This window comes from Lithobates pipiens, unplaced genomic scaffold, assembly GCF_037356315.1.
Source record: "Lithobates pipiens isolate NorthernLeopardFrog02 unplaced genomic scaffold, aLitPip1_a1.2 Scaffold_8, whole genome shotgun sequence".
NCBI lineage: Eukaryota > Metazoa > Chordata > Amphibia > Anura > Ranidae > Lithobates > Lithobates pipiens.
In genome coordinates, this window is record NW_027507903.1 from 605,604,768 (window position 1) to 605,624,317 (window position 19,550).

General features: G+C 67.8%; 1 pseudogene across 1 annotated transcript in view; it reads left to right on the forward strand.

The window, feature by feature from the left end:
• LOC143961325 (alpha-2,8-sialyltransferase 8E-like) overlaps positions 1-19,550 on the forward strand; it is a 147,372-nt pseudogene that overhangs the window by 33,479 nt on the left and 94,343 nt on the right. The gene's annotated exons all lie outside the window — the stretch shown is intronic.

A 19,550-nucleotide genomic window follows, 5' to 3' on the forward strand; every position in this document is an offset into this window, starting at 1 on the left:
AAGGCTGGGGTGGCGTGTCGGGCCCCAGAGTCCGTCCTTGGGCCAAGGCTGGGGTGACGCGTCGGCGCCCAGAGTCCGTCCTTGGGCCAAGGCTGGGGTGGCGCGTCGGCCCCCAGAGTCCTGCCTTGGTCCAAGGCATTTGGTGGCGCGTCGGCCCCCAGAGTCCGTCCTTAGACCAAGGCTGGGGTGGCGCGTCGGCCCCCAGAGTCTGTCCTTGGGCCAAGGCTAGGGTGGCACATCGGCCACCCAGAGTCCATCCTTGTGCCAAGGCTGGGGTGGCGCATCGGCCCCAAGAGTCTGTCCTTGGGCCAAGGCTAGGGTGGCGCATCGGCCACCCAGAGTCCGTCCTTGGGCCAAGGCTAGTGTGGCGCGTCGGCCCCCAGAGTCCGTCCTTGGGCCAAGGCTGGGGTGGCGCGCCAGCCCCCAGAGTCCGTCCTTGGGCCAAGGCTGGGGTGGAGCGTCGGCCCCCGACTCCGTCCTTGGGCCAAGGCTGGGGTGGCGCGTCGGCCCCCAGAGTCCGTCCTTGGGCCAAGGCTGGGGTGGCGCGTCGGCCCCCAGAGTCCTGCCTTGGGCCAAGGCATTTGGTGGCGCGTCGGCCCCCAGAGTCCTGCCTTGGGCCTAGGCATTTGGTGGCACGTCGGCCCTCAAAGTCTGTCCTTAGGCCAAGGATGGGGTGGCGCGTCGGCCCCCAGAGTCCGTCCTTAGACCAAGGCTGGGGTGGCGCGTCGGCCCCCAGAGTCCGTCCTTGGGCCCAGGCTGGGGTGGCGCGTCGGCCCCCAGAGTCCGTCCTTGGGCCCAGGCTGGGGTAGCGTGTCTGCCCCCAAAGTCCGTCCTTGGGCCAAGGCTGGGGTGGCGCGTCGGCCCCCAGAGTCCGTCCTTGGGCCAAGGCTGGGGTGGCGCGTCGGCCCCCAAGAGTCCGTCCTTGGGCCAAGGCTGGGGTGGCGCGTCGGCCCCCAGAGTCCGTCCTTGGGCCAAGGCTGGGGTGGCGCGTCGGCCCCCAGAGTCCGTCCTTGGGCCAAGGCTGGGGTGGCGCGTGGGCCCCCAGAGTCCGTCCTTGGGCCAAGGCTGGGGTGGCGCATCGGCCCCAGAGTCCGTCCTTGGGCCAAGGTTGGGGTGGCGCGTCGGCCCCAGAGTCCGTCCTTGGGCCAAGGCTGGGGTGGTGCGTCGGCCCCCAGAGTCCTGCCTTGGGCCAAGGCATTTGGTGGCGCGTCGGTCCCCAGAGTCCGTCCTTAGACCAAGGCTGGGGTGGCGCGTCGGCCCCCAGAGTCTGTCCTTGGGCCAAGGCTAGGGTGGCACATCGGCCACCCAGAGTCCATCCTTGGGCCAAGGCTCGGGTGGCACGTCGGCCCCCAGAGTCTGTCCTTGGGCCAAGGCTAGGGTGGCACATCGGCCACCCAGAGTCCGTCCTTGGGCCAAGGCTGGGGTGGCGCGTCGGCCCCCAGAGTCCGTCCTCTTTAGAGCGGGCTAGGGGAGGACGAACATGGGGGACTCTTATGACAATACATATTAAAATACATCTAAAACATTTTCATAAAATTTTCCACGACAGATACCTGAAAATAAAAAAAAATAAAAAATTTAGAACCTGCACCACCAGAGTCCGTCCTTGGGTCAAGGCTGGGGTGGCGTGTCGGCCCCCAGAGTCCGTCCTTGGGCCAAGGCTGGGGTGGCGCGTCGGCCCCCAGAGTCCTGCCTTGGGCCTAGGCATTCGGTGGCACGTCGGCCCCCAAAGTCTGTCCTTAGGCCAAGGCTGGGGTGGCGCGTCGGCCCCCCGAGTCCGTCCTTGGGCCAAGGCTGGGGTGGCGTGTCGGCCCCCGAGTCCGTCCTTGGGCCAAGGCTGGGGTGGCGCGTCGGCCCCCAGAGTCCTGCCTTGGGCCAAGGCTGGGGTGGCGTGTCGGCCCCCGAGTCCGTCCTTAGGCCAAGGCTGGGGTGGCGCGTCGGCCCCCAGAGTCAGTCCTTGGGCCAAGGCTGGGGTGGCGCGTCGGCCCCCGAGTCCGTCCTTGGGCCAAGGCTGGGGTGGCGTGTCGGCCCCCAGAGTCCGTCCTTGGGCCAAGGCTGGGGTGGCGCGTCGGCCCCCAGAGTCCTGCCTTGGGCCAAGGCATTTGGTGGCGCGTCGGCCCCCAGAGTCCGTCCTTAGACCAAGGCTGGGGTGGCGCGTCGGCCCCCAGAGTCCGTCCTTGGGCCAAGGCTAGGGTGGCGCATCGGCCAACCAGAGTCCGTCCTTAGACCAAGGCTGGGGTGGCGCGTCGGCCAACCAGAGTCCGTCCTTGGGCCAAGGCTGGGGTGGCGCGTCGGCCCCAAGAGTCTGTCCTTGGGCCAAGCCTAGGGTGGCGCGTCGGCCCCCAGAATCCGTCCTTGGGCCAAGGCTGGGGTGGCGCGTCGGCCCCCAGAGTCCGTCCTTGGGCCAAGGCTGGGGTGGCGCGTCGGCCCTCAAGAGTCCGTCCTTAGGCCCAGGCTGGGGTAGCCCGTCTGCCCCCAGATTCCGTCCTTGGGCCAAGGCTGGGGTGGCGCGTCGGCCCCCAGAGTCCGTCCTTGGGCCAAGGCTGGGGTGGCGCGTCGGCCCCCAGAGTCCGTCCTTGGGCCAAGGCTGGGGTGGCGCGTCGGCCCCCAGAGTCCGTCCTTGGGCCAAGGCTGGGGTGGCGCGTCGGCCCCCAGAGTCCGTTCTTTGGCCAAGGCTGGGGTGGCGCGTGGGCCCCCAGAGTCCGTCCTTGGGCCAAGGCTGGGGTGGAGCGTGGGCCCCCAGAGTCCGTCCTTGGGCCAAGGCTGGGGTGGCGCGTGGGCCCCCAGAGTCTGTCCTTGGGCCAAGGCTGGGGTGGCACATCGGCCACCCAGAGTCCGTCCTTGGGCCAAGGCTCGGGTGGCGCGTCGGCCCCCAGAGTCCGTCCTTGGGCCAAGGCTGGGGTGGCGCGTCGGCCACCCAGAGTCCGACCTTGGGCCAAGGCTCGGGTGGCGTGTCGGCCCCCAGAGTCCGTCCTTGGGCCAAGGCTGGGGTGGCGCGTCGGCCCCCAGAGTCTGTCCTTGGGCCAAGGCTAGGGTGGCACATCGGCCACCCAGAGTCCGTCCTTGGGCCAAGGCTGGGGTGGCGCGTCGGCCCCCAGAGTCCTGCCTTGGGCCTAGGCATTCGGTGGCACGTCGGCCCCCAAAGTCTGTCCTTAGGCCAAGGCTGGGGTGGCGCGTCGGCCCCCCGAGTCCGTCCTTGGGCCAAGGCTGGGGTGGCGTGTCGGCCCCCGAGTCCGTCCTTGGGCCAAGGCTGGGGTGGCGCGTCGGCCCCCAGAGTCCTGCCTTGGGCCAAGGCTGGGGTGGCGTGTCGGCCCCCGAGTCCGTCCTTAGGCCAAGGCTGGGGTGGCGCGTCGGCCCCCAGAGTCAGTCCTTGGGCCAAGGCTGGGGTGGCGCGTCGGCCCCCGAGTCCGTCCTTGGGCCAAGGCTGGGGTGGCGTGTCGGCCCCCAGAGTCCGTCCTTGGGCCAAGGCTGGGGTGGCGCGTCGGCCCCCAGAGTCCTGCCTTGGGCCAAGGCATTTGGTGGCGCGTCGGCCCCCAGAGTCCGTCCTTAGACCAAGGCTGGGGTGGCGCGTCGGCCCCCAGAGTCCGTCCTTGGGCCAAGGCTAGGGTGGCGCATCGGCCAACCAGAGTCCGTCCTTAGACCAAGGCTGGGGTGGCGCGTCGGCCAACCAGAGTCCGTCCTTGGGCCAAGGCTGGGGTGGCGCGTCGGCCCCAAGAGTCTGTCCTTGGGCCAAGCCTAGGGTGGCGCGTCGGCCCCCAGAATCCGTCCTTGGGCCAAGGCTAGGGTGGCACATCGGCCACCCAGAGTCCGTCCTTGGGCCAAGGCTGGGGTGGCGCGTCGGCCCCCAGAGTCCGTCCTCTTTAGAGCGGGCTAGGGGAGGACGAACATGGGGGACTCTTATGACAATACATATTAAAATACATCTAAAACATTTTCATAAAATTTTCCACGACAGATACCTGAAAATAAAAAAAAATAAAAAATTTAGAACCTGCACCACCAGAGTCCGTCCTTGGGTCAAGGCTGGGGTGGCGTGTCGGCCCCCAGAGTCCGTCCTTGGGCCAAGGCTGGGGTGGCGCGTCGGCCCCCAGAGTCCTGCCTTGGGCCTAGGCATTCGGTGGCACGTCGGCCCCCAAAGTCTGTCCTTAGGCCAAGGCTGGGGTGGCGCGTCGGCCCCCCGAGTCCGTCCTTGGGCCAAGGCTGGGGTGGCGTGTCGGCCCCCGAGTCCGTCCTTGGGCCAAGGCTGGGGTGGCGCGTCGGCCCCCAGAGTCCTGCCTTGGGCCAAGGCTGGGGTGGCGTGTCGGCCCCCGAGTCCGTCCTTAGGCCAAGGCTGGGGTGGCGCGTCGGCCCCCAGAGTCAGTCCTTGGGCCAAGGCTGGGGTGGCGCGTCGGCCCCCGAGTCCGTCCTTGGGCCAAGGCTGGGGTGGCGTGTCGGCCCCCAGAGTCCGTCCTTGGGCCAAGGCTGGGGTGGCGCGTCGGCCCCCAGAGTCCTGCCTTGGGCCAAGGCATTTGGTGGCGCGTCGGCCCCCAGAGTCCGTCCTTAGACCAAGGCTGGGGTGGCGCGTCGGCCCCCAGAGTCCGTCCTTGGGCCAAGGCTAGGGTGGCGCATCGGCCAACCAGAGTCCGTCCTTAGACCAAGGCTGGGGTGGCGCGTCGGCCAACCAGAGTCCGTCCTTGGGCCAAGGCTGGGGTGGCGCGTCGGCCCCAAGAGTCTGTCCTTGGGCCAAGCCTAGGGTGGCGCGTCGGCCCCCAGAATCCGTCCTTGGGCCAAGGCTGGGGTGGCGCGTCGGCCCCCAGAGTCCGTCCTTGGGCCAAGGCTGGGGTGGCGCGTCGGCCCTCAAGAGTCCGTCCTTAGGCCCAGGCTGGGGTAGCCCGTCTGCCCCCAGATTCCGTCCTTGGGCCAAGGCTGGGGTGGCGCGTCGGCCCCCAGAGTCCGTCCTTGGGCCAAGGCTGGGGTGGCGCGTCGGCCCCCAGAGTCCGTCCTTGGGCCAAGGCTGGGGTGGCGCGTCGGCCCCCAGAGTCCGTCCTTGGGCCAAGGCTGGGGTGGCGCGTCGGCCCCCAGAGTCCGTTCTTTGGCCAAGGCTGGGGTGGCGCGTGGGCCCCCAGAGTCCGTCCTTGGGCCAAGGCTGGGGTGGAGCGTGGGCCCCCAGAGTCCGTCCTTGGGCCAAGGCTGGGGTGGCGCGTGGGCCCCCAGAGTCTGTCCTTGGGCCAAGGCTGGGGTGGCACATCGGCCACCCAGAGTCCGTCCTTGGGCCAAGGCTCGGGTGGCGCGTCGGCCCCCAGAGTCCGTCCTTGGGCCAAGGCTGGGGTGGCGCGTCGGCCACCCAGAGTCCGACCTTGGGCCAAGGCTCGGGTGGCGTGTCGGCCCCCAGAGTCCGTCCTTGGGCCAAGGCTGGGGTGGCGCGTCGGCCCCCAGAGTCTGTCCTTGGGCCAAGGCTAGGGTGGCACATCGGCCACCCAGAGTCCGTCCTTGGGCCAAGGCTGGGGTGGCGCGTCGGCCCCCAGAGTCCTGCCTTGGGCCTAGGCATTCGGTGGCACGTCGGCCCCCAAAGTCTGTCCTTAGGCCAAGGCTGGGGTGGCGCGTCGGCCCCCCGAGTCCGTCCTTGGGCCAAGGCTGGGGTGGCGTGTCGGCCCCCGAGTCCGTCCTTGGGCCAAGGCTGGGGTGGCGCGTCGGCCCCCAGAGTCCTGCCTTGGGCCAAGGCTGGGGTGGCGTGTCGGCCCCCGAGTCCGTCCTTAGGCCAAGGCTGGGGTGGCGCGTCGGCCCCCAGAGTCAGTCCTTGGGCCAAGGCTGGGGTGGCGCGTCGGCCCCCGAGTCCGTCCTTGGGCCAAGGCTGGGGTGGCGTGTCGGCCCCCAGAGTCCGTCCTTGGGCCAAGGCTGGGGTGGCGCGTCGGCCCCCAGAGTCCTGCCTTGGGCCAAGGCATTTGGTGGCGCGTCGGCCCCCAGAGTCCGTCCTTAGACCAAGGCTGGGGTGGCGCGTCGGCCCCCAGAGTCCGTCCTTGGGCCAAGGCTAGGGTGGCGCATCGGCCAACCAGAGTCCGTCCTTAGACCAAGGCTGGGGTGGCGCGTCGGCCAACCAGAGTCCGTCCTTGGGCCAAGGCTGGGGTGGCGCGTCGGCCCCAAGAGTCTGTCCTTGGGCCAAGCCTAGGGTGGCGCGTCGGCCCCCAGAATCCGTCCTTGGGCCAAGGCTGGGGTGGCGCGTCGGCCCCCAGAGTCCGTCCTTGGGCCAAGGCTGGGGTGGCGCGTCGGCCCTCAAGAGTCCGTCCTTAGGCCCAGGCTGGGGTAGCCCGTCTGCCCCCAGATTCCGTCCTTGGGCCAAGGCTGGGGTGGCGCGTCGGCCCCCAGAGTCCGTCCTTGGGCCAAGGCTGGGGTGGCGCGTCGGCCCCCAGAGTCCGTCCTTGGGCCAAGGCTGGGGTGGCGCGTCGGCCCCCAGAGTCCGTCCTTGGGCCAAGGCTGGGGTGGCGCGTCGGCCCCCAGAGTCCGTTCTTTGGCCAAGGCTGGGGTGGCGCGTGGGCCCCCAGAGTCCGTCCTTGGGCCAAGGCTGGGGTGGAGCGTGGGCCCCCAGAGTCCGTCCTTGGGCCAAGGCTGGGGTGGCGCGTGGGCCCCCAGAGTCTGTCCTTGGGCCAAGGCTGGGGTGGCACATCGGCCACCCAGAGTCCGTCCTTGGGCCAAGGCTCGGGTGGCGCGTCGGCCCCCAGAGTCCGTCCTTGGGCCAAGGCTGGGGTGGCGCGTCGGCCACCCAGAGTCCGACCTTGGGCCAAGGCTCGGGTGGCGTGTCGGCCCCCAGAGTCCGTCCTTGGGCCAAGGCTGGGGTGGCGCGTCGGCCCCCAGAGTCTGTCCTTGGGCCAAGGCTAGGGTGGCACATCGGCCACCCAGAGTCCGACCTTGGGCCAAGGCTCGGGTGGCGTGTCGGCCCCCAGAGTCCGTCCTTGGGCCAAGGCTGGGGTGGCGCGTCGGCCCCCAGAGTCCGACCTTGGGCCAAGGCTCGGGTGGCGCGTCGGCCCCCAGAGTCTGTCCTTGGGCCAAGGCTAGGGTGGCACATCGGCCACCCAGAGTCCGTCCTTGGGCCAAGGCTGGGGTGGCGCGGGTCGGCCCCCAGAGTCCGTCCTCTTTAGAGCGGGCTAGGGGAGGACGAACATAAGGGGACTCTTATGACAATACATATTAAAATACATCTAAAACATCTTCATAAAATTTTCCACGACAGATACCTGAAAAAAAAAAAAAAAAAATTTAGAACCTGCACCACCAGAGTCCGTCCTTGGGTCAAGGCTGGGGTGGCGCGTCGGCCCCCAGAGTCCGTCCTTGGGCCAAGGCTGGGGTGGCGCGTCGGCCCCCAGAGTCCTGCCTTGGGCCTAGGCATTCGGTGGCACGTCGGCCCCCAAAGTCTGTCCTTAGGCCAAGGCTGGGGTGGCGCGTCGGCCCCCGAGTCCGTCCTTGGGCCAAGGCTGGGGTGGCGCGTCGGCCCCCGAGTCCGTCCTTGGGCCAAGGCTGGGGTGGCGCGTCGGCCCCCAGAGTCCTGCCTTGGGCCAAGGCATTTGGTGGCGCGTCGGCCCCCAGAGTCCTGCCTTGGGCCTAGGCATTTGGTGGCACGTCGGCCCCCAAAGTCTGTCCTTAGGCCAAGGATGGGGTGGCGCGTCGGCCCCCAGAGTCCGTCCTTGGGCCAAGGCTGGGGTGGCGCGTCGGCCCCCAGAGTCCGTCCTTGGGCCAAGGCTGGGGTGGCGCGTCGGCCCCCGAGTCCGTCCTTGGGCCAAGGCTGGGGTGGCGCGTCGGCCCCCAGAATCCGTCCTTGGGCCAAGGCTGGGGTGGCGCGTCGGCCCCCGAGTCCGTCCTTGGGCCAAGGCTGGGGTTGCGCGTCGGCCCCCAGAGTCCGTCCTTGGGCCAAGGCTGGGGTGGCGCGTCGGCCCCCAGAGTCCTGCCTTGGGCCAAGGCATTTGGTGGCGCGTCGGCCCCCAGAGTCCGTCCTTAGACCAAGGCTGGGGTGGCGCGTCGGCCAACCAGAGTCCGTCCTTGGGCCAAGGCTGGGGTGGCGCGTCGGCCCTCAAGAGTCCGTCCTTGGGCCCAGGCCGGGGTAGCGCGTCCGCCCCCAGAGTCCGTCCTTGGGCCAAGGCTGGGGTGGCGCGTCGGCCCTCAAGAGTCCGTCCTTGGGCCCAGGCTGGGGTAGCGCGTCTGCCCCCAGATTCCGTCCTTGGGCCAAGGCTGGGGTGGCGCGTCGGCCCCCAAGAGTCCGTCCTTGGGACAAAGCTGGGGTGGCGCGTCGGCCCCCTAGAGTCCGTCCTTGGGCCAAGGCTGGGCTGGCGCGTCGGCCGCCAGAGTCCGTCCTTGGGCCAAGGCTGGGCTGGCGCATCGGCCGCCAGAGTCCGTCCTCTTTAGAGCGGGCTAGGGGAGGACGAACATAGGGGGACTCTTATGACAATACATATTAAAATACATCTAAAACATCTTCATAAAATTTTCCACTACAGATTCCTAAAAAAAAAAATAATAATAAATTTAGAACCTGCACCAGAGTCCGTCCTTGGGCCAAGGCTGGGGTGGCGCGTCGACCCCCAGAGTCTGTCCTTGGGCCAAGGCTAGGTTGGCACATAGGCCACCCAGAGTCCGTCCTTGGGCCAAGGCTCGGGTGGCGCGTCGGCCCCCAGAGTCCTGCCTTGGGCCAAGGCATTTGGTGGCGCGTCGGCCCCCAAAGTCTGTCCTTAGGCCAAGGCTGGGGTGGCGCGTCGGCCCCCAGAGTCCGTCCTCTTTAGAGCGGGCTAGGGGAGGACGAACATAGGGGGACTCATATGACAATACATATTAAAATACATCTAAAACAAATTCATGAAATTTTCCACGACAGATTCCTTAAAAAAATAAAAATAAATTTAGAACCTGCACCAGAGTCCGTCCTTGGGCCAAGGCTGGGGTGGCGTGTCGGCCCCCCCAGTCTGTCCTTGTGCCAAGGCTGGGGTGGTGCATCGGCCCCCAGAGTCTGTCCTTGGGCCAAGGCTAGGGTGGCGCATCGGCCACCCAGAGTCCGTCCTTGGGCCAAGGCTGGGGTGGCGCGTCAGCCCTCAAGAGTCCGTCCTTGGGCCAAGGCTGGGGTGGGGCGTCGGCCCCCAGAGTCCGTCCTTGGGCCAAGGCTGGGGTGCGGCGTCGGCCCCCAGAGTCCGTCCTCTTTAGAGCCGGCTAGGGGAGGACGAACATAGGGGGACTCTTATGACAATACATATTAAAATACATCTAAAATATCTTCATAAAATTTTCCATGACAGATTCCTGAAAAAAATAAATTAAAAATAAAATTTAGAACCTGCACCAGAGTCCGTCCTTGGGTCAAGGCTGGGGTGGCGCGTCAGCCCTCAAGAGTCCGTCCTTGGGCCAAGGCTGGGGTAGCGCGTCGGCCCCCAGAGTCCGTCCTTGGGCCAAGGCTGGGGTGGCGCGTCGGCCCCCCAGAGTCCGTCCTTGGGCCAAGGCTGGGGTGGCGCGTCGGCCCCCCAGAGTCCGTCCTTGGGCCAAGGCTGGGGTGGGGCGTCGGCCCCCAGAGTCCGTCCTTGGGCCAAGGCTGGGGTGGCGCGTCGGCCCCCAGAGTCCGTCCTTGGGCCAAGGCTGGGGTGGCGCGTCGGCCCCCAGAGTCCGTCCTTGGGCCAAGGCTGGGCTGGCGCGTCGGCCCCTAGAGTCCGCCCTTGGGCCAAGGCTGGGCTGGCGCGTCGGCCCCCAGAGTACATCCTTGGGCCAAGGCTGGGCTGGCACGTCGGCCCCCAGAGTCCGTCCTTGGGCCAAGGCTGGGGTGGCGCGTCGGCCCCCCAGAGTCCGTCCTTGGGCCAAGGCTGGGGTGGCGCGTCGGCCCCCAGAGTCCGTCCTTGGGCCAAGGCAGGGGTGGCGCGTCGGCCCCCAGAGTCCGTCCTTGGGCCAAGGCCCCCAGAGTCCGTCCTTGGGCCAAGGCCCCCAGAGTCCGTCCTTGGGCCAAGGCCCCCAGAGTCCGTCCTTGGGCCAAGGCCCCCAGAGTCCGTCCTTGGGCCAAGGCTGGGGTGGCGCATCGGCCCCCAGAGTCCGTCCTCTTTAGAGCGGGCTAGGGGAGGACGAACATAGGGGGACTCTTATGACAATACATATTAAAATACATCTAAAACACCTTCATAAAATTTTCCACGACAGATTCCTGAAAAAAATAAAATAATAAAATTTAGAACCTGCACCGGAGTCCGTCCTTGGGCCAAGGCTGGGGTGGCGCGTCGGCCCCCAGAGTCGGTCCTTGGGCCAAGGCTGGGGTAGCGCGTCGGCCCCCAGAGTCCGTCCTTGGGCCAAGGCTGGGGTGGCGCGTCGGCCCCCAGAGTCCGTCCTTGGGCCAAGGCTGGGGTAGCGCGTCGGCCCCCAGAGTCCGTCCTTGGGCCAAGGCTGGGGTGGCGCGTCGGCCCCCCAGAGTCCGTCCTTGGGCCAAGGCTGGGGTGGCGCTTCGGCCCCTAGAGTCCGTACTTGGGCCAAGGCTGGGGTGGCGTGTCGGCCCCCAGAGTCCGTCCTTGGTCTAAGGCTGGGGTGGCACGTCGGCCATCAAGAGTCCGTCCTTGGGCCCAGGCTGGGGTAGCGCGTCGGCCCCCAGATTCCGTCCTTGGGCTAAGGCTAGGGTGGCGCGTCGGCCCCCAGAGTCCGTCCTTGGGCCAAGGCTGGGGTGGCGCGTCGACTCCCAGAGTCCGTCCTTGGGCCAAGGCTGGGGTGGCGCGTCGATCCCCAGAGTCCGTCCTTAGACCAAGGCTGGGGTGGCGCGTCGGCCAACCAGAGTCCGTCCTTGGGCCAAGGCTGGGGTGGCGCGTCGGCCCCCAGATTCCGTCCTTGGGCCAAGGCTGGGGTGGCGTGTCGGGCCCCAGAGTCCGTCCTTGGGCCAAGGCTGGGGTGACGCGTCGGCCCCCAGAGTCCGTCCTTGGGCCAAGGCTGGGGTGGCGCGTCGGCCCCCAGAGTCCTGCCTTGGGCCAAGGCATTTGGTGGCGCGTCGGCCCCCAGAGTCCGTCCTTAGACCAAGGCTGGGGTGGCGCGTCGACCCCCAGAGTCTGTCCTTGGGCCAAGGCTAGGGTGGCACATCGGCCACCCAGAGTCCGTCCTTGTGCCAAGGCTGGGGTGGCGCATCGGCCCCAAGAGTCTGTCCTTGGGCCAAGGCTGGGGTGGCGCTTCGGCCCCCAGAGTCCGTCCTTGGGCCAAGGCAGGGGTGGCGCGTCGGCCCCCAGAGTCCGTCCTTGGGCCAAGGCTGGGGTGGCGCGTCGGCCCCCAGAGTCCGTCCTTGGGCCAAGGCTGGGGTGGCGCGTCGGCCCCCAGAGTCCGTCCTTGGGCCAAGGCTGGGGTGGCGCGTCGGCCCCCAGAGTCCGTCCTTGGGCCAAGGCAGGGGTGGCGCGTCGGCCCCCAGAGTCCGTCCTTGGGCCAAGGCCCCCAGAGTCCGTCCTTGGGCCAAGGCCCCCAGAGTCCGTCCTTGGGCCAAGGCCCCCAGAGTCCGTCCTTGGGCCAAGGCCCCCAGAGTCCGTCCTTGGGCCAAGGCTGGGGTGGCGCATCAGCCCCCAGAGTCCGTCCTCTTTAGAGCGGGCTAGGGGAGGACGAACATAGGGGGACTCTTATGACAATACATATTAAAATACATCTAAAACATCTTCATAAAATTTTCCACTACAGATTCCTGAAAAAAAAAATAATAATAAATTTAGAACCTGCACCAGAGTCCGTCCTTGGGCCAAGGCTGGGGTGGCGCGTCGACCCCCAGAGTCTGTCCTTGGGCCAAGGCTAGGTTGGCACATAGGCCACCCAGAGTCCGTCCTTGGGCCAAGGCTCGGGTGGCGCGTCGGCCCCCAGAGTCCTGCCTTGGGCCAAGGCATTTGGTGGCGCGTCGGCCCCCAAAGTCTGTCCTTAGGCCAAGGCTGGGGTGGCGCGTCGGCCCCCAGAGTCCGTCCTCTTTAGAGCGGGCTAGGGGAGGACGAACATAGGGGGACTCATATGACAATACATATTAAAATACATCTAAAACAAATTCATGAAATTTTCCACGACAGATTCCTTAAAAAAATAAAAATAAATTTAGAACCTGCACCAGAGTCCGTCCTTGGGCCAAGGCTGGGGTGGCGTGTCGGCCCCCCCAGTCTGTCCTTGTGCCAAGGCTGGGGTGGTGCATCGGCCCCCAGAGTCTGTCCTTGGGCCAAGGCTAGGGTGGCGCATCGGCCACCCAGAGTCCGTCCTTGGGCCAAGGCTGGGGTGGCGCGTCAGCCCTCAAGAGTCCGTCCTTGGGCCAAGGCTGGGGTGGGGCGTCGGCCCCCAGAGTCCGTCCTTGGGCCAAGGCTGGGGTGCGGCGTCGGCCCCCAGAGTCCGTCCTCTTTAGAGCCGGCTAGGGGAGGACGAACATAGGGGGACTCTTATGACAATACATATTAAAATACATCTAAAATATCTTCATAAAATTTTCCATGACAGATTCCTGAAAAAAATAAATTAAAAATAAAATTTAGAACCTGCACCAGAGTCCGTCCTTGGGTCAAGGCTGGGGTGGCGCGTCAGCCCTCAAGAGTCCGTCCTTGGGCCAAGGCTGGGGTAGCGCGTCGGCCCCCAGAGTCCGTCCTTGGGCCAAGGCTGGGGTGGCGCGTCGGCCCCCCAGAGTCCGTCCTTGGGCCAAGGCTGGGGTGGCGCGTCGGCCCCCCAGAGTCCGTCCTTGGGCCAAGGCTGGGGTGGGGCGTCGGCCCCCAGAGTCCGTCCTTGGGCCAAGGCTGGGGTGGCGCGTCGGCCCCCAGAGTCCGTCCTTGGGCCAAGGCTGGGGTGGCGCGTCGGCCCCCAGAGTCCGTCCTTGGGCCAAGGCTGGGCTGGCGCGTCGGCCCCTAGAGTCCGCCCTTGGGCCAAGGCTGGGGTGACGCGTCGGCCCCCAGAGTCCGTCCTTGGGCCAAGGCTGGGGTGGCGTGTCGGCCCCCAGAGTCCTGCCTTGGGCCAAGGCATTTGGTGGCGCGTCGGCCCCCAGAGTCCGTCCTTAGACCAAGGCTGGGGTGGCGCGTCGACCCCCAGAGTCTGTCCTTGGGCCAAGGCTAGGGTGGCACATCGGCCACCCAGAGTCCGTCCTTGTGCCAAGGCTGGGGTGGCGCATCGGCCCCAAGAGTCTGTCCTTGGGCCAAGGCTGGGGTGGCGCGTCGGCCCCCAGAGTCCGTCCTTGGGCCAAGGCTGGGGTGGCGCTTCGGCCCCCAGAGTCCGTCCTTGGGCCAAGGCAGGGGTGGCGCGTCGGCCCCCAGAGTCCGTCCTTGGGCCAAGGCTGGGGTGGCGCGTCGGCCCCCAGAGTCCGTCCTTGGGCCAAGGCTGGGGTGGCGCGTCGGCCCCCAGAGTCCGTCCTTGGGCCAAGGCTGGGGTGGCGCGTCGGCCCCCAGAGTCCGTCCTTGGGCCAAGGCAGGGGTGGCGCGTCGGCCCCCAGAGTCCGTCCTTGGGCCAAGGCCCCAGAGTCCGTCCTTGGGCCAAGGCCCCCAGAGTCCGTCCTTGGGCCAAGGCCCCCAGAGTCCATCCTTGGGCCAAGGCCCCCAGAGTCCGTCCTTGGGCCAAGGCTGGGGTGGCGCATCGGCCCCCAGAGTCCGTCCTCTTTAGAGCGGGCTAGGGGAGGACGAACATAGGGGGACTCTTATGACAATACATATTAAAATACATCTAAAACACCTTCATAAAATTTTCCACGACAGATTCCTGAAAAAAATAAAATAATAAAATTTAGAACCTGCACCGGAGTCGGTCCTTGGGCCAAGGCTGGGGTGGCGCGTCGGCCCCCAGAGTCGGTCCTTGGGCCAAGGCTGGGGTGGCGCGTCGGCCCCCAGAGTCCGTCTTTGGGCCAAGGCTGGGGTAGCGTGTCGGCCCCCAGAGTGCGTCCTTGGTCTAAGGCTGGGGTGGCACGTCGGCCCTCAAGAGTCCGTCCTTGGGCCCAGGCTGGGGTAGCGCGTCGGCCCCCAGATTCCGTCCTTGGGCTAAGGCTAGGGTGGCGCGTCAGCCCCCAGAGTCCGTCCTTGGGCCAAGGCTGGGGTGGCGCGTCGGCCCCCAGAGTCCGTCCTTGGGCCAAGGCTGGGGTGGCGCGTCGACCCCCAGAGTCCGTCCTTGGGCCAAGGCTGGGGTTGGGGCGTCGACCCCCAGAGTCCGTCCTTAGACCAAGGCTGGGGTGGCGCGTCGGCCAACCAGAGTCCGTCCTTGGGCCAAGGCTGGGGTGGTGTGTCGGCCCCCAGATTCCGTCCTTGGGCCAAGGCTGGGGTGGCGTGTCGGGCCCCAGAGTCCGTCCTTGGGCCAAGGCTGGGGTGACGCGTCGGCGCCCAGAGTCCGTCCTTGGGCCAAGGCTGGGGTGGCGCGTCGGCCCCCAGAGTCCTGCCTTGGTCCAAGGCATTTGGTGGCGCGTCGGCCCCCAGAGTCCGTCCTTAGACCAAGGCTGGGGTGGCGCGTCGGCCCCCAGAGTCTGTCCTTGGGCCAAGGCTAGGGTGGCACATCGGCCACCCAGAGTCCATCCTTGTGCCAAGGCTGGGGTGGCGCATCGGCCCCAAGAGTCTGTCCTTGGGCCAAGGCTAGGGTGGCGCATCGGCCACCCAGAGTCCGTCCTTGGGCCAAGGCTAGGGTGGCGCGTCGGCCCCCAGAGTCCGTCCTTGGGCCAAGGCTGGGGTGGCGCGCCAGCCCCCAGAGTCCGTCCTTGGGCCAAGGCTGGGGTGGAGCGTCGGCCCCCGACTCCGTCCTTGGGCCAAGGCTGGGGTGGCGCGTCGGCCCCCAGAGTCCGTCCTTGGGCCAAGGCTGGGGTGGCGCGTCGGCCCCCAGAGTCCTGCCTTGGGCCAAGGCATTTGGTGGCGCGTCGGCCCCCAGAGTCCTGCCTTGGGCCTAGGCATTTGGTGGCACGTCGGCCCTCAAAGTCTGTCCTTAGGCCAAGGATGGGGTGGCGCGTCGGCCCCCAGAGTCCGTCCTTAGACCAAGGCTGGGGTGGCGCGTCGGCCCCCAGAGTCCGTCCTTGGGCCCAGGCTGGGGTGGCGCGTCGGCCCCCAGAGTCCGTCCTTGGGCCCAGGCTGGGGTAGCGTGTCTGCCCCCAAAGTCCGTCCTTGGGCCAAGGCTGGGGTGGCGCGTCGGCCCCCAGAGTCCGTCCTTGGGCCAAGGCTGGGGTGGCGCGTCGGCCCCCAAGAGTCCGTCCTTGGGCCAAGGCTGGGGTGGCGCGTCGGCCCCCAGAGTCCGTCCTTGGGCCAAGGCTGGGGTGGCGCGTCGGCCCCCAGAGTCCGTCCTTGGGCCAAGGCTGGGGTGGCGCGTGGGCCCCCAGAGTCCGTCCTTGGGCCAAGGCTGGGGTGGCGCATCGGCCCCAGAGTCCGTCCTTGGGCCAAGGTTGGGGTGGCGCGTCGGCCCCAGAGTCCGTCCTTGGGCCAAGGCTGGGGTGGTGCGTCGGCCCCCAGAGTCCTGCCTTGGGCCAAGGCATTTGGTGGCGCGTCGGTCCCCAGAGTCCGTCCTTAGACCAAGGCTGGGGTGGCGCGTCGGCCCCCAGAGTCTGTCCTTGGGCCAAGGCTAGGGTGGCACATCGGCCACCCAGAGTCCATCCTTGGGCCAAGGCTCGGGTGGCACGTCGGCCCCCAGAGTCTGTCCTTGGGCCAAGGCTAGGGTGGCACATCGGCCACCCAGAGTCCGTCCTTGGGCCAAGGCTGGGGTGGCGCGTCGGCCCCCAGAGTCCGTCCTCTTTAGAGCGGGCTAGGGGAGGACGAACATGGGGGACTCTTATGACAATACATATTAAAATACATCTAAAACATTTTCATAAAATTTTCCACGACAGATACCTGAAAATAAAAAAAAATAAAAAATTTAGAACCTGCACCACCAGAGTCCGTCCTTGGGTCAAGGCTGGGGTGGCGTGTCGGCCCCCAGAGTCCGTCCTTGGGCCAAGGCTGGGGTGGCGCGTCGGCCCCCAGAGTCCTGCCTTGGGCCTAGGCATTCGGTGGCACGTCGGCCCCCAAAGTCTGTCCTTAGGCCAAGGCTGGGGTGGCGCGTCGGCCCCCCGAGTCCGTCCTTGGGCCAAGGCTGGGGTGGCGTGTCGGCCCCCGAGTCCGTCCTTGGGCCAAGGCTGGGGTGGCGCGTCGGCCCCCAGAGTCCTGCCTTGGGCCAAGGCTGGGGTGGCGTGTCGGCCCCCGAGTCCGTCCTTAGGCCAAGGCTGGGGTGGCGCGTCGGCCCCCAGAGTCAGTCCTTGGGCCAAGGCTGGGGTGGCGCGTCGGCCCCCGAGTCCGTCCTTGGGCCAAGGCTGGGGTGGCGTGTCGGCCCCCAGAGTCCGTCCTTGGGCCAAGGCTGGGGTGGCGCGTCGGCCCCCAGAGTCCTGCCTTGGGCCAAGGCATTTGGTGGCGCGTCGGCCCCCAGAGTCCGTCCTTAGACCAAGGCTGGGGTGGCGCGTCGGCCCCCAGAGTCCGTCCTTGGGCCAAGGCTAGGGTGGCGCATCGGCCAACCAGAGTCCGTCCTTAGACCAAGGCTGGGGTGGCGCGTCGGCCAACCAGAGTCCGTCCTTGGGCCAAGGCTGGGGTGGCGCGTCGGCCCCAAGAGTCTGTCCTTGGGCCAAGGCTGGGGTGGCGCGTCGGCCCCCAGAATCCGTCCTTGGGCCAAGGCTGGGGTGGCGCGTCGGCCCCCAGAGTCCGTCCTTGGGCCAAGGCTGGGGTGGCGCGTCGGCCCTCAAGAGTCCGTCCTTAGGCCCAGGCTGGGGTAGCCCGTCTGCCCCCAGATTCCGTCCTTGGGCCAAGGCTGGGGTGGCGCGTCGGCCCCCAGAGTCCGTCCTTGGGCCAAGGCTGGGGTGGCGCGTCGGCCCCCAGAGTCCGTCCTTGGGCCAAGGCTGGGGTGGTGCGTCGGCCCCCAGAGTCCGTCCTTGGGCCAAGGCTGGGGTGGCGCGTCGGCCCCCAGAGTCCGTTCTTTGGCCAAGGCTGGGGTGGCGCGTGGGCCCCCAGAGTCCGTCCTTGGGCCAAGGCTGGGGTGGAGCGTGGGCCCCCAGAGTCCGTCCTTGGGCCAAGGCTGGGGTGGCGCGTGGGCCCCCAGAGTCTGTCCTTGGGCCAAGGCTGGGGTGGCACATCGGCCACCCAGAGTCCGTCCTTGGGCCAAGGCTCGGGTGGCGCGTCGGCCCCCAGAGTCCGTCCTTGGGCCAAGGCTGGGGTGGCGCGTCGGCCCCCAGAGTCCGTCCTTGGGCCAAGGCTGGGGTGGTGCGTCGGCCCCCAGAGTCCTGCCTTGGGCCAAGGCATTTGGTGGCGCGTCGGCCCCCAGAGTCCGTCCTTAGACCAAGGCTGGGGTGGCGCGTCGGCCCCCAGAGTCTGTCCTTGGGCCAAGGCTAGGGTGGCACATCGGCCACCCAGAGTCCGACCTTGGGCCAAGGCTCGGGTGGCGTGTCGGCCCCCAGAGTCCGTCCTTGGGCCAAGGCTGGGGTGGCGCGTCGGCCCCCAGAGTCCGACCTTGGGCCAAGGCTCGGGTGGCGCGTCGGCCCCCAGAGTCTGTCCTTGGGCCAAGGCTAGGGTGGCACATCGGCCACCCAGAGTCCGTCCTTGGGCCAAGGCTGGGGTGGCGCGGGTCGGCCCCCAGAGTCCGTCCTCTTTAGAGCGGGCTAGGGGAGGACGAACATAAGGGGACTCTTATGACAATACATATTAAAATACATCTAAAACATCTTCATAAAATTTTCCACGACAGATACCTGAAAAAAAAAAAAAAAAAATTTAGAACCTGCACCACCAGAGTCCGTCCTTGGGTCAAGGCTGGGGTGGCGCGTCGGCCCCCAGAGTCCGTCCTTGGGCCAAGGCTGGGGTGGCGCGTCGGCCCCCAGAGTCCTGCCTTGGGCCTAGGCATTCGGTGGCACGTCGGCCCCCAAAGTCTGTCCTTAGGCCAAGGCTGGGGTGGCGCGTCGGCCCCCGAGTCCGTCCTTGGGCCAAGGCTGGGGTGGCGCGTCGGCCCCCGAGTCCGTCCTTGGGCCAAGGCTGGGGTGGCGCGTCGGCCCCCAGAGTCCTGCCTTGGGCCAAGGCATTTGGTGGCGCGTCGGCCCCCAGAGTCCTGCCTTGGGCCTAGGCATTTGGTGGCACGTCGGCCCCCAAAGTCTGTCCTTAGGCCAAGGATGGGGTGGCGCGTCGGCCCCCAGAGTCCGTCCTTGGGCCAAGGCTGGGGTGGCGCGTCGGCCCCCAGAGTCCGTCCTTGGGCCAAGGCTGGGGTGGCGCGTCGGCCCCCGAGTCCGTCCTTGGGCCAAGGCTGGGGTGGCGCGTCGGCCCCCAGAATCCGTCCTTGGGCCAAGGCTGGGGTGGCGCGTCGGCCCCCGAGTCCGTCCTTGGGCCAAGGCTGGGGTGGCGCGTCGGCCCCCAGAGTCCGTCCTTGGGCCAAGGCTGGGGTGGCGCGTCGGCCCCCAGAGTCCTGCCTTGGGCCAAGGCATTTGGTGGCGCGTCGGCCCCCAGAGTCCGTCCTTAGACCAAGGCTGGGGTGGCGCGTCGGCCAACCAGAGTCCGTCCTTGGGCCAAGGCTGGGGTGGCGCGTCGGCCCTCAAGAGTCCGTCCTTGGGCCCAGGCTGGGGTAGCGCGTCCGCCCCCAGAGTCCGTCCTTGGGCCAAGGCTGGGGTGGCGCGTCGGCCCTCAAGAGTCCGTCCTTGGGCCCAGGCTGGGGTAGCGCGTCTGCCCCCAGATTCCGTCCTTGGGCCAAGGCTGGGGTGGCGCGTCGGCCCCCAGAGTCCGTCCTTGGGCCAAGGCTGGGGTGGCGCGTCGGCCCCCAGAGTCCGTCCTTGGGCCAAGGCTGGGGTGGCGCGTCGGCCCCCAGAGTCCGTCCTTGGGCCAAGGCTGGGGTGGCGCGTCGGCCCCCAGAGTCCGTCCTTGGGCCAAGGCTGGGGTGGCGCGTCGGCCCCCAGAGTCCGTCCTTGGGCCAAGGCTGGGGTGGCGCGTCGGCCCCCAGAGTCCGTCCTTGGGCCAAGGCTGGGGTGGCGCGTCGGCCCCCAGAGTCCGTCCTTGGGCCAACGCTGGGGTGACGCGTCGGCCCCCAGAGTCCGTCCTTGGGCCAAGGCTGGGGTGGCGTGTGGGCCCCCAGAGTCCGTCCTTGGGCCAAGGCTGGGGTGGCGCGTGGGCCCCCAGAGTCTGTCCTTGGGCCAAGGCTGGGGTGGCGCGTCGGCCCCCAGAGTCCGTCCTTGGGCCAAGGCTGGGGTGGCGCGTCGGCCCCAGAGTCCGTCCTTGGGTCAAGGCTGGGGTGACGCGTCGGCCCCCAGAGTCCGTCCTTGGGCCAAGGCTGGGGTGGTGCGTCGGCCCCCAGAGTCCTGCCTTGGGCCAAGGCATTTGGTGGCGCGTCGGCCCCCAGAGTCCGTCCTCTTTAGAGCGAGCTAGGGGAGGACGAACATAGGGGGACTCTTATGACAATACATATTAAAATACATCTAAAACATCTTCATAAAATTTTCCACGACAGATACCTGAAAAAAAAATAAAAAAAAAATTTAGAACCTGCACCACCAGAGTCCGTCCTTGGGTCAAGGCTGGGGTGGCGTGTCGGCCCCCAGAGTCCTGCCTTGGGCCTAGGCATTCGGTGGCGCGTCGGCCCCCAAAGTCTGTCCTTGGGCCAAGGCTGGGGTGGCGCGTCGGCCCCCG